Here is a 14,709-nt window from a genome sequence, read left to right as displayed (position 1 = left end):
TGGGAGGTGAGAGGCTCTGCGTATTATTCATACAGAGCCTGGGAGGTGAGAGGCTCTGCGTATCATTCATACAGAGCCTGGGAGGTGAGAGGCTCTGCGTGTCATTCATACAGAGCCTGGGAGGAGAGAAGCTCTGCGTATCATTCATACAGAGCCTGGGAGGTGAGAGGCTCTGCGTATCATTCATAAAGAACATGAGAGGTGAGAGGCTCTGTATATCATTCATACAGATCCTGGGAGGTTAGGGGATCTGCGTATCATTCATACAGAGCCTGGGAGGTGAGAGGCTCTGCGTATCATTCATACAGAGCCTGGGAGGTGAGAGGCTCTGCGTATCATTCATACAGAGCCTGGGAGGTGAGACGTTCTGCGTAACATTCATACAGAGCCTGGGAGGTGAGAGGCTCTGCGTATCATTCATACAGATCCTGGGAGGTGAGGGGCTCTGCGTATCATTCATACAGAGCCTGGGAGGTGAGAGGCTCTGCGTATCATTCATACAGAGCCTGGGAGGTGAGAGGCTCTGCGTATCATTCATACAGAACATGGGAGGTGAGAGGCTCTGTATATCATTCATACAGAGCCTGGGAGGTGAGAGGCTCTGCGTATCATTCATACAGATCCTGGGAGGTGAGGGGCTCTGCGTATCATTCATACAGAGCCTGGGAGGTGAGAGGCTCTGCGTATCATTCATACAGAGCCTGGGAGGTGAGAGGCTCTGCGTATCATTCATACAGATCCTGGGAGGTGAGAGGCTCTGCGTATCATTCATACAGAGCCCGGGAGGTGAGAGGCTCTGCGTATCATTCATACAGAGCCTGGGAGGTGAGAGGCTCTGCGTATCATTCATACAGAGCCTGGGAGGTGAGAGGCTCTGCGTATCATTCATACAGATCCTGGGAGGTGAGAGGCTCTGCGTATCATTCATACAGAGCCTGGGAGGTGAGAGGCTCTGCGTATCATTCATACAGAGCCTGGGAGGTGAGAGGCTCTGCGTATCATTCATACAGAGCCTGGGAGGTGAGACGTTCTGCGTAACATTCATACAGAGCCAGAGAGGTGAGACGCTCTGCGTATCATTCATACAGAGCCTGGGAGGTGAGAGCCTCTGCGTATCATTCATACAGAGCCCGGGAGGTGAGAGGCTCTGCGTATCATTCATACAGAGCCTGGGAGGTGAGAGGCTCTGCGTATCATTCATACAGAGCCTGGGAGGTGAGAGGCTCTGCGTATCATTCATACAGAGCCTAAGAGGTGAGAGGCTCTGGGTATCATTCATACAGAGCCCGGGAGGTGAGAGGCTCTGCGTATCATTCATACAGAGCCTGGGAGGTGAGAGGCTCTGCGTATCATTCATACAGAGCCTAAGAGGTGAGAGGCTCTGCGTATCATTCATACAGAGCCTGGGAGGTGAGAGGCTCTGCGTATCATTCATACAGAGCCTGGGAGGTGAGAGGCTCTGCGTATCATTCATACAGAGCCTGGGAGGTGAGAGGCTCTGCGTATCATTCATACAGAGCCCGGGAGGTGAGAGGCTCTGCGTATCATTCATACAGAGCCTGGGAGGTGAGAGGCTCTGCGTATCATTCATACAGAGCCTGGGAGGTGAGAGGCTCTGCGTATCATTCATACAGAGCCTGGGAGGTGAGAGGCTCTGCGTATCATTCATACAGAGCCTAAGAGGTGAGAGGCTCTGGGTATCATTCATACAGAGCCCGGGAGGTGAGAGGCTCTGCGTATCATTCATACAGAGCCTGGGAGGTGAGAGGCTCTGCGTATCATTCATACAGAGCCTAAGAGGTGAGAGGCTCTGGGTATCATTCATACAGAGCCCGGGAGGTGAGAGGCTCTGCGTATCATTCATACAGAGCCTGGGAGGTGAGAAGCTCTGCGTATCATTCATACAGAGCCTGGGAGGTGAGAGGCTCTGCGTATCATTCATACAGAGCCTGGGATGTGAGAGGCTCTGCGTGTCATTCATACAGAGCCTGGGAGGTGAGAGGCTCTGCGTATCATTCATACAGAGCCTGGGAGGTGAGAGGCTCTGCGTATCATTCATACAGAGCCTGGGAGGTGAGAGGCTCTGCGTATCATTCATACAGAGCCTGGGAGGTGAGAGGCTCTGCGTATCATTCATACAGAGCCTGGGAGGTGAGAGGCTCTGCGTATCATTCATACAGATCCTGGGAGGTGAGAGGCTCTGCGTATCATTCATACAGAGCCTGGGAGGTGAGAGGCTCTGCGTATCATTCATACAGAGCCTGGGAGGTGAGAGGCTCTGCGTGTCATTCATACAGACCCTGGGAGGTGAGAGGCTCTGCGTATCATTCATACAGAGCCTGGGAGGTGAGAGGCTCTGCGTGTCATTCATACAGAGCCCGGGAGGTGAGAGGCTCTACGTATCATTCATACAGAGCCTGGGAGGTGAGGGGCTCTGCGTATCATTCATACAGAGCCTGGGATGTGAGAGGCTCTGCGTATCATTCATACAGAGCCTGGGAGGTGAGAGGCTCTGCGTATAATTCATACAGAGCCTGGGAGGTGAGAGGCTCTGCGTGTCATTCATACAGAGCCCGGGAGGTGAGAGGCTCTGCGTATCATTCATACAGAGCCTGGGAGGTGAGGAGCTCTGCGTATCATTCATACAGATCCTGGGAGGTGAGAGGCTCTGCGTATCATTCATATAGATCCTGGGAGGTGAGAGGCTCTGCGTATCAATCATTCAGAGCCTGGGAGGTGAGAGGCTCTGCGTATCATTCATACAGAGCCTGGGAGGTGAGAGGCTCTGCGTATCATTAATTCAGAGCCTGGGAGGTGAGAGGCTCTGCGTATCATTAATTCAGAGCCTGGGAGGTGAGAGGCTCTGCGTATCATTCATACAGAGCCTGGGAGGTGAGAGGCTCTGCGAATCATTCATACAGATCCTGGGAGGTGAGAGGCTCTGCGTATCATTCATATAGATCCTGGGAGGTGAGAGGCTCTGCGTATCATTCATACAGAGCCTGGGAGGTGAGAGGCTCTGCGTATCATTCATTCAGAGCCTGGGAGGTGAGAGGCTCTGCGTATCATTCATACAGATCCTGGGAGGTGAGAGGCTCTGCGTATCATTCATACAGATCCTGGGATGTGAGAGGCTCTGCGTATCAATCATACAGAGCCTGGGAGGTGAGGAGCTCTGCGTATCATTCATACAGAGCCTGGGTGGTGAGAGGCTCTGCGTATCATTCATACAGAGCCTGTGAGGTGTGGAGCTCTGCGTATCATTCATACAGAGCCTGGGAGGTGAGAGGCTCTGCGTATCATTCATACAGAGCCTGGGATGTGAGAGGCTCTGCGTATCAATCATACAGAGCCTGGGAGGTGAGACGCTCTGCGTATCATTCATACAGAGCCTGGGAGGTGAGAGGCTCTGCGTATCATTCATACAGATCCTGGGAGGTGAGAGGCTCTGCGTGTCATTCATACAGAGCCTGGGAGGTGAGAGGCTCTGCGTATCATTCATACAGATCCTGGGATGTGAGAGGCTCTGCGTATCAATCATACAGAGCCTGGGAGGTGAGGAGCTCTGCGTATCATTCATACAGAGCCTGGGTGGTGAGAGGCTCTGCGTATCATTCATACAGATCCTGGGAGGTGAGAGGCTCTGCGTATCATTCATACAGAGCCTGGGAGGTGAGGAGCTCTGCGTATCATTCATACAGAGCCTGGGAGGTGAGGAGCTCTGCGTATCATTCATACAGAGCCTGGGAGGTGAGAGGCTCTGCGTATCATTCATACAGAGCCTGGGATGTGAGAGGCTCTGCGTATCAATCATACAGAGCCTGGGAGGTGAGACGCTCTGCGTATCATTCATACAGAGCCTGGGAGGTGAGAGGCTCTGCGTATCATTAATTCAGAGCCTGGGAGGTGAGAGGCTCTGCGAATCATTCATACAGATCCTGGGAGGTGAGAGGCTCTGCGTATAATTCATTCAGAGCCTGGGAGGTGAGAGGCTCTGCGTATAATTCATTCATAGCCTGGGAGGTGAGAGGCTCTGCGTATAATTCATACAGAGCCTGGGAGGTGAGAGGCTCTGCGTATCAATCATACAGAGCCGGGGAGGTGAGAGTCTCTGCGTATCATTCATACAGAGCCTGGGAGGTGAGAGGCTCTGCATATCATTCATACAGAGCCTGGGAGGTGAGAGACTCTGCGTATCATTCATACAGAAATTGGGAAGTGAGAGACTCTGCGTATCATTCATACAGAGACTGGGATGTGAGAGGCTCTGCGTATCATTCATACAGATCCTGGGATGTGAGAGGCTCTGCGTATCATTCATTCAGAGCCTGGGAGGTGAGAGGCTCTGCGTATCATTCATACAGAGCCTGGGAGGTGAGAGGCTCTGCGTATCATTAATTCAGAGCCTGGGAGGTGAGAGGCTCTGCGTATCATTCATACAGATCCTGGGAGGTGAGAGGCTCTGCGTATCATTCATACAGATCCTGGGATGTGAGAGGCTCTGCGTATCAATCATACAGAGCCTGGGAGGTGAGGAGCTCTGCGTATCATTCATACAGAGCCTGGGTGGTGAGAGGCTCTGCGTATCATTCATACAGAGCCTGTGAGGTGTGGAGCTCTGCGTATCATTCATACAGAGCCTGGGAGGTGAGAGGCTCTGCGTATCATTCATACAGAGCCTGGGATGTGAGAGGCTCTGCGTATCAATCATACAGAGCCTGGGAGGTGAGACGCTCTGCGTATCATTCATACAGAGCCTGGGAGGTGAGAGGCTCTGCGTATCATTCATACAGATCCTGGGAGGTGAGAGGCTCTGCGTGTCATTCATACAGAGCCTGGGAGGTGAGAGGCTCTGCGTATCATTCATACAGATCCTGGGATGTGAGAGGCTCTGCGTATCAATCATACAGAGCCTGGGAGGTGAGGAGCTCTGCGTATCATTCATACAGAGCCTGGGTGGTGAGAGGCTCTGCGTATCATTCATACAGATCCTGGGAGGTGAGAGGCTCTGCGTATCATTCATACAGAGCCTGGGAGGTGAGGAGCTCTGCGTATCATTCATACAGAGCCTGGGAGGTGAGGAGCTCTGCGTATCATTCATACAGAGCCTGGGAGGTGAGAGGCTCTGCGTATCATTCATACAGAGCCTGGGATGTGAGAGGCTCTGCGTATCAATCATACAGAGCCTGGGAGGTGAGACGCTCTGCGTATCATTCATACAGAGCCTGGGAGGTGAGAGGCTCTGCGTATCATTAATTCAGAGCCTGGGAGGTGAGAGGCTCTGCGAATCATTCATACAGATCCTGGGAGGTGAGAGGCTCTGCGTATAATTCATTCAGAGCCTGGGAGGTGAGAGGCTCTGCGTATAATTCATTCATAGCCTGGGAGGTGAGAGGCTCTGCGTATAATTCATACAGAGCCTGGGAGGTGAGAGGCTCTGCGTATCAATCATACAGAGCCGGGGAGGTGAGAGTCTCTGCGTATCATTCATACAGAGCCTGGGAGGTGAGAGGCTCTGCATATCATTCATACAGAGCCTGGGAGGTGAGAGACTCTGCGTATCATTCATACAGAAATTGGGAAGTGAGAGACTCTGCGTATCATTCATACAGAGACTGGGATGTGAGAGGCTCTGCGTATCATTCATACAGATCCTGGGATGTGAGAGGCTCTGCGTATCATTCATTCAGAGCCTGGGAGGTGAGAGGCTCTGCGTATCATTCATACAGAGCCTGGGAGGTGAGAGGCTCTGCGTATCATTAATTCAGAGCCTGGGAGGTGAGAGGCTCTGCGTATCATTCATACAGATCCTGGGAGGTGAGAGGCTCTGCGTATCATTCATACAGATCCTGGGATGTGAGAGGCTCTGCGTATCAATCATACAGAGCCTGGGAGGTGAGGAGCTCTGCGTATCATTCATACAGAGCCTGGGTGGTGAGAGGCTCTGCGTATCATTCATACAGAGCCTGTGAGGTGTGGAGCTCTGCGTATCATTCATACAGAGCCTGGGAGGTGAGAGGCTCTGCGTATCATTCATACAGAGCCTGGGATGTGAGAGGCTCTGCGTATCAATCATACAGAGCCTGGGAGGTGAGACGCTCTGCGTATCATTCATACAGAGCCTGGGAGGTGAGAGGCTCTGCGTATCATTCATACAGATCCTGGGAGGTGAGAGGCTCTGCGTGTCATTCATACAGAGCCTGGGAGGTGAGAGGCTCTGCGTATCATTCATACAGATCCTGGGATGTGAGAGGCTCTGCGTATCAATCATACAGAGCCTGGGAGGTGAGGAGCTCTGCGTATCATTCATACAGAGCCTGGGTGGTGAGAGGCTCTGCGTATCATTCATACAGATCCTGGGAGGTGAGAGGCTCTGCGTATCATTCATACAGAGCCTGGGAGGTGAGGAGCTCTGCGTATCATTCATACAGAGCCTGGGAGGTGAGGAGCTCTGCGTATCATTCATACAGAGCCTGGGAGGTGAGAGGCTCTGCGTATCATTCATACAGAGCCTGGGATGTGAGAGGCTCTGCGTATCAATCATACAGAGCCTGGGAGGTGAGACGCTCTGCGTATCATTCATACAGAGCCTGGGAGGTGAGAGGCTCTGCGTATCATTAATTCAGAGCCTGGGAGGTGAGAGGCTCTGCGAATCATTCATACAGATCCTGGGAGGTGAGAGGCTCTGCGTATAATTCATTCAGAGCCTGGGAGGTGAGAGGCTCTGCGTATAATTCATTCATAGCCTGGGAGGTGAGAGGCTCTGCGTATAATTCATACAGAGCCTGGGAGGTGAGAGGCTCTGCGTATCAATCATACAGAGCCGGGGAGGTGAGAGTCTCTGCGTATCATTCATACAGAGCCTGGGAGGTGAGAGGCTCTGCATATCATTCATACAGAGCCTGGGAGGTGAGAGACTCTGCGTATCATTCATACAGAAATTGGGAAGTGAGAGACTCTGCGTATCATTCATACAGTGCCTGGGAGGTGAGAGGCTCTGCGTATCATTCATACAGATCCTGGGATGTGAGAGGCTCTGCGTATCATTCATTCAGAGCCTGGGAGGTGAGAGGCTCTGCGTATCATTCATACAGAGCCTGGGAGGTGAGAGGCTCTGCGTATCATTAATTCAGAGCCTGGGAGGTGAGAGGCTCTGCGAATCATTCATACAGAGCCTGGGAGGTGAGAGGCTCTGCGTATCATTCATACAGAGCCTGGGAGGTTAGAGGCTCTGCGTATCATTCATACAGAGCCTGGGAGGTGAGAGGCTCTGCGTATCATTAATTCAGAGCCTGGGAGGTGAGAGGCTCTGCGTATCATTCATACAGAGCCTGGGAGGTGAGATGCTCTGCATAACATTCATACAGAGCCTGGGAGGTGAGATGCTCTGCATATCATTCATACAGAGCCTGGGTGGTGAGAGGCTCTGCATATCATTCATACAGAGCCTGGGTGGTGAGATGCTCTGCGTATCATTTATACAGAGCCTGGGAGGTGAGAGGCTCTGCATATCATTCATACAGAGCCCGGGGGGTGAGACGCTCTGCATATCATTCATACAGAGCCTGTGAGGTGAGAGGCTCTGCGTATCATTCATACAGAGCCTGGGAGGTGAGATTCTCTGAGTATCATTCATACAGAGCCTGGGAGGTGAGAGGCTCTGTGTATCATTCATACAGATCCTGGGATGTGAGAGGCTCTGCGTATCACTCATACAGAGCCTGGGAGGTGAGAGGCTCTGCATAACATTCATACAGAGCCTGGGTGGTGAGAGGCTCTGCATATCATTCATACAGAGCCTGGGAGGTGAGATGCTCTGTGTATCATTCATACAGAGCCTGGGAGGTGAGAGGCTCTGCGTATCATTCATACAGAGCCTGGGAGGTGAGAGGCTCTGCGTGTCATTCATACAGAGCCTGGGAGGTGAGAGGCTCTGCGTATTATTCATACATAGCCTTGGAGGTGAGAGGCTCTGCGTATCATTCATACAGAGCCTGGGAGGTGAGAGGCTCTGCGTATCATTCATAAAGAACATGAGAGGTGAGAGGCTCTGTATATCATTCATACAGAGCCTGGGAGGTGAGAGGCTCTGCGTATCATTCATACAGATCCTGGGAGGTGAGAGGCTCTGCGTATCATTCATACAGAGCCTGGGAGGTGAGAGGCTCTGCGTATCATTCATACAGAGCCTGGGAGGTGAGAGGCTCTGCGTATCATTCATACAGAGCCTGGGAGGTGAGACGTTCTGCGTAACATTCATACAGAGCCTGGGAGGTGAGAGGCTCTGCGTATCATTCATACAGATCCTGGGAGGTGAGGGGCTCTGCGTATCATTCATACAGAGCCTGGGAGGTGAGAGGCTCTGCGTATCATTCATACAGAGCCTGGGAGGTGAGAAGCTCTGCGTATCATTCATACAGAACATGGGAGGTGAGAGGCTCTGTATATCATTCATACAGAGCCTGGGAGGTGAGAGGCTCTGCGTATCATTCATACAGATCCTGGGAGGTGAGGGGCTCTGCGTATCATTCATACAGAGCCTGGGAGGTGAGAGGCTCTGCGTATCATTCATACAGAGCCTGGGAGGTGAGAGGCTCTGCGTATCATTCATACAGATCCTGGGAGGTGAGAGGCTCTGCGTATCATTCATACAGAGCCCGGGAGGTGAGAGGCTCTGCGTATCATTCATACAGAGCCTGGGAGGTGAGAGGCTCTGCGTATCATTCATACAGAGCCTGGGAGGTGAGAGGCTCTGCGTATCATTCATACAGATCCTGGGAGGTGAGAGGCTCTGCGTATCATTCATACAGAGCCTGGGAGGTGAGAGGCTCTGCGTATCATTCATACAGAGCCTGGGAGGTGAGAGGCTCTGCGTATCATTCATACAGAGCCTGGGAGGTGAGAGGCTCTGCGTATCATTCATACAGAGCCTGGGAGGTGAGACGTTCTGCGTAACATTCATACAGAGCCAGAGAGGTGAGACGCTCTGCGTATCATTCATACAGAGCCTGGGAGGTGACAGTCTCTGCATATCATTCATACAGAGCCTGGGAGGTGAGAGCCTCTGCGTATCATTCATACAGAGCCCGGGAGGTGAGAGGCTCTGCATATCATTCATACAGAGCCTGGGAGGTGAGAGCCTCTGCGTATCATTCATACAGAGCCTGGGAGGTGAGGAGCTCTGCGTATCATTCATACAGAGCCTGGGAGGTGAGAGGCTCTGTATATCATTCATACAGAGCCTGAGAGGTGAGAGGCTCTGCGTATCATTCATACAGAGCCTGGGAGGTGAGAGGCTCTGCGTGTCATTCATACAGAGCCTGGGAGGTGAGAGGCTCTGTATATCATTCATACAGAGCCTGGGAGGTGAGAGGCTCTGCGTATCATTCATACAGAGCCTGGGAGGTGAGAGGCTCTGCGTATCATTCATACAGAGCCTAAGAGGTGAGAGGCTCTGGGTATCATTCATACAGAGCCTGGGAGGTGAGAGGCTCTGCGTATCATTCATACAGAGCCTGGGAGGTGAGAGGCTCTGCGTATCATTCATACAGAGCCTAAGAGGTGAGAGGCTCTGGGTATCATTCATACAGAGCCCGGGAGGTGAGAGGCTCTGCGTATCATTCATACAGAGCCTGGGAGGAGAGAAGCTCTGCGTATCATTCATACAGAGCCTGGGAGGTGAGAGGCTCTGCGTATCATTCATACAGAGCCTAAGAGGTGAGAGGCTCTGCGTATCATTCATACAGAGCCTGGGATGTGAGAGGCTCTGCGTCTCATTCACACAGAGCCTGGGAGGTGAGAGGCTCTGCATATCATTCATACAGAGCCTGGGAGGTGAGAGGCTCTGCGTATCATTCATACAGAGCCCGGGAGGTGAGAGGCTCTGCGTATCATTCATACAGAGACTGGGAGGTGAGAGGCTCTGCGTATCATTCATACAGAGCCTGGGAGGTGAGAGGCTCTGCATATCATTCATACAGAGCCTGGGAGGTGTGAGGCTCTGCGTATCATTCATACAGAGCCTGGGAGGTGAGAAGCTCTGCATATCATTCATACAGAGCCTTGGTGGTGAGAGGCTCTGCGTATCATTCATACAGAGCCTGGGAGGTGAGATGTTCTGCGTATCATTCATACAGAGCCTGGGAGGTGAGAGGCTCTGCGTATCATTCATACAGAGCCTGGGAGGTGAGATGTTCTGCGTATCATTCATACAGAGCCTGGGAGGTGAGAGGCTCTGCATATCATTCATACAGACCCTGGGAGGTGAGAGGCTCTGCGTATCATTCATACAGAGCCTGGGAGGTGAGAGGCTCTGCGTGTCATTCATACAGAGCCCGGGAGGTGAGAGGCTCTGCGTATCATTCATACAGAGCCTGGGAGGTGAGAGGCTCTGCGTATCATTCATACAGAGCCTGGGATGTGAGAGGCTCTGCGTGTCATTCATACAGAGCCTGGGAGGTGAGATGTTCTGCGTATCATTCATACAGAGCCTGGGAGGTGAGAGGCTCTGCGTATCATTCATTCAGAGCCTGGGAGGTGAGAGGCTCTGCGTATCATTCATACAGAGCCTGGGAGGTGAGAGGCTCTGCGTATCATTCATATAGATCCTGGGAGGTGAGAGGCTCTGCGTATCATTCATACAGAGCCTGGGATGTGAGAGGCTCTGCGTATCATTCATACAGAGCCTGGGAGGTGAGATGTTCTGCGTATCATTCATACAGAGCCTGGGAGGTGAGAGGCTCTGCGTATCATTCATATAGATCCTGGGAGGTGAGAGGCTCTGCGTATCATTCATACAGAGCCTGGGATGTGAGAGGCTCTGCGTATCATTCATTCAGAGCCTGGGAGGTGAGAGGCTCTGCGTATCATTCATACAGAGCCTGGGATGTGAGAGGCTCTGCGTGTCATTCATACAGAGCCCGGGGGGTGAGATGTTCTGCAAATCATTCATACAGAGCCTGGGAGGTGAGAGGCTCTGCGTATCATTCATACAGAGCCTGGGAGGTGAGATGTTCTGCGTATCATTCATACAGAGCCTGGGAGGTGAGAGGCTCTGCGTATCATTCATATAGATCCTGGGAGGTGAGAGGCTCTGCGTATCTATCATTCAGAGCCTGGGAGGTGAGAGGCTCTGCGTATCATTCATACAGAGCCTGGGAGGTGAGAGGCTCTGCGTATCATTAATTCAGAGCCTGGGAGGTGAGAGGCTCTGCGAATCATTCATACAGATCCTGGGAGGTGAGAGGCTCTGCGTATCATTCATACAGAGCCTGGGAGGTGAGAGGCTCTGCGTATCATTCATATAGATACTGGGAGGTGAGAGGCTCTGCGTATCATTCATACAGAGCCTGGGAGGTGAGAGGCTCTGCGTATCATTCATACAGATCCTGGGAGGTGAGAGGCTCTGCGTGTCATTCATACAGAGCCTGGGAGGTGAGAGGCTCTGCGTATCATTCATACAGAGCCTGGGAGGTTAGAGGCTCTGCGTATCATTCATACAGAGCCTGGGAGGTGAGAGGCTCTGCGTATCATTAATTCAGAGCCTGGGAGGTGAGAGGCTCTGCGTATCATTCATACAGATCCTGGGAGGTGAGAGGCTCTGCGTATCATTTATACAGAGCCTGGGAGGTGAGAGGCTCTGCATTTCATTCATACAGAGCCCGGGGGTTGAGAGGCTCTGCGTATCATTCATACAGATCCTGGGAGGTGAGAGGCTCTGCGTATCATTTATACAGAGCCTGGGAGGTGAGAGGCTCTGCGTATCATTCATACAGAGCCTGGGAGGTGAGAGGCTCTGCGTGTCATTCATACAGAGCCTGGGAGGTGAGAGGCTCTGCGTATTATTCATACATAGCCTGGGAGGTGAGAGGCTCTGCGTATCATTCATACAGAGCCTGGGAGGTGAGAGGCTCTGCGTATCATTCATACAGAGCCTGGGAGGTGAGAGGCTCTGCGTATCATTCATACAGTTCCTGGGAGGTGAGGGGCTCTGCGTATCATTCATACAGAGCCTGGGAGGTGAGAGGCTCTGCGTATCATTCATACAGAGCCTGGGAGGTGAGAGGCTCTGCGTATCATTCATACAGAGCCTGGGAGGTGAGACGTTCTGCGTAACATTCATACAGAGCCTGGGAGGTGAGAGGCTCTGGGTATCATTCATACAGAGCCCGGGAGGTGAGAGGCTCTGCGTATCATTCATACAGATCCTGGGAGGTGAGAGGCTCTGCGTATCATTCATACAGAGCCTGGGAGGTGAGAGGCTCTGCGTATCATTCATACAGATCCTGGGATGTGAGAAGCTCTGCGTATCATTCATACAGATCCTGGGAGGTGAGGGGCTCTGCGTATAATTCATACAGAGCCTGGGAGGTGAGAGGCTCTGCGTATCATTCATACAGAGCCTGGGAGGTGAGAGGCTCTGCGTATCATTCATACAGATCCTGGGAGGTGAGAGGCTCTGCGTATCATTCATACAGAGCCCGGGAGGTGAGAGGCTCTGCGTAACATTCATACAGAGCCTGGGAGGTGAGAGGCTCTGCGTATCATTCATACAGAGCCTGGGAGGTGAGAGGCTCTGCGTATCATTCATACAGATCCTGGGAGGTGAGAGGCTCTGCGTATCATTCATACAGAGCCTGGGAGGTGAGACGTTCTGCGTAACATTCATACAGAGCCAGAGAGGTGAGACGCTCTGCGTATCATTCATACAGAGCCTGGGAGGTGACAGTCTCTGCATATCATTCATACAGAGCCTGGGAGGTGAGAGGCTCTGCGTATCATTCATACAGAGCCTGGGAGGTGAGAGGCTCAGCGTATCATTCATACAGAGCCTGGGAGGTGAGATGCTCTGCGTATCATTCATACAGAGCCTGGGAGGTGAGAGGCACTGCGTATCATTCATACAGAGCCTGGGAGGTGAGAGGCTCTGCGTATCATTCATACAGAGCCTGGGAGGTGAGAGGCTCTGCGTATCATTCATACAGAGCCTGGGAGGTGAGAGGCTCTGCGTGTCATTCACACAGAGCCTGGGAGGTGAGAGGCTCTGCTTATCATTCATACAGTGCCTGGGAGGTGAGAGGCTCTGCGTATCATTCATACAGAGCCTGGGAGGTGAGAGGCTCTGCGTATCATTCATACAGAGCCTGGGAGGTGAGAGGCTCTGCGTGTCATTCACACAGAGCCTGGGAGGTGAGAGGCTCTGCTTATCATTCATACAGAGCCTGGGATGTGAGAGGCTCTGCATATCATTCATACAGTGCCTGGGAGGTGAGAGGCTCTGCGTATCATTCATACAGAGCCTGGGAGGTGAGAGGCTCTGCATATCATTCATACAGAGCCTGGGAGGTGAGAGGCTCTGCGTATCATTCATACAGAGCCTGGGAGGTGAGATGTTCTGCGTATCATTCATACAGAGCCTGGGAGGTGAGAGGCTCTGCGTATCATTCATACAGATCCTGGGAGGTGAGAGGCTCTGCGTATCATTCATACAGACCCTGGGAGGTGAGTGGCTCTGCGTGTCATTCATACAGAGCCCGGGAGGTGAGAGGCTCTGCGTATCATTCATACAGAGCCTGGGAGGTGAGATGTTCTGCGTATCATTCATACAGAGCCTGGGAGGTGAGATGTTCTGCGTATCATTCATACAGAGCCTGGGAGGTGAGAGGCTCTGCGTATCATTCATTTAGAGCCTGGGAGGTGAGAGGCTCTGCGTATCATTCATACAGAGCCTGGGAGGTGAGAGGCTCTGCATATCATTCATACAGAGCCTGGGATGTGAAAGGCTCTGCGTATCATTCATACAGAGCCTGGGAGGTGAGAGGCTCTGCATATCATTCATACAGAGCCTGGGAGGTGAGAGGCTCTGCGTGTCATTCATACAGAGCCCGGGAGGTGAGAGGCTCTGCGTATCATTCATACAGAGCCTGGGATGTGAGAGGCTCTGCGTATCATTCATACAGAGCCTGGGAGGTGAGATGTTCTGCGTATCATTCATACAGAGCCTGGGAGGTGAGAGGCTCTGCGTATCATTCATTTAGAGCCTGGGAGGTGAGAGGCTCTGCGTGTCATTCATACAGAGCCCGGGAGGTGAGAGGCTCTGCGTATCATTCATACAGAGCCTGGGAGGTGAGAGGCTCTGAATATCATTCATACAGAGCCTGGGAGGTGAGAGGCTCTGCATATCATTCATACAGAGCCTGGGAGGTGAGAGGCTCTGCGTGTCATTCATACAGAGCCTGGGAGGTGAGAGGCTCTGCGTGTCATTCATACAGAGCCTGGGAGGTGAGAGGCTCTGCGTATTATTCATACAGAGCCTGGGAGGTGAGAGGCTCTGCATATCATTCATACAGAGCCTGGGATGTGAAAGGCTCTGCATATCATTCATAGAGAGCCCGGGAGGTGAGAGGCTCTGCGTATCATTCATACAGAGCCTGGGAGGTGAGAGGCTCTGCGTATCATTCATACAGAGCCTGGGAGGTGAGAGGCTCTGCATATCATTCATAGAGACCCTGGGAGATGAGAGGCTCTGCGTATCATTCATACAGAGCCCGGGAGGTGAGAGGCTCTGCGTATCATTCATACAGAGCCTGGGATGTGAGAGGCTCTGCGTATCATTCATACAGAGCCTGGGAGGTGAGATGTTCTGCGTATCATTCATACAGATCCTGGGAGGTGAGAGGCTCTGCGTATCATTCATACAGAGCCTGGGAG

The sequence above is a fragment of the Ascaphus truei genome, chromosome 5 (genome assembly GCF_040206685.1).
Source record: "Ascaphus truei isolate aAscTru1 chromosome 5, aAscTru1.hap1, whole genome shotgun sequence".
In the NCBI taxonomy this organism is placed as follows: domain Eukaryota; kingdom Metazoa; phylum Chordata; class Amphibia; order Anura; family Ascaphidae; genus Ascaphus; species Ascaphus truei.
Note: the sequence above shows the minus strand (reverse complement) of the source record.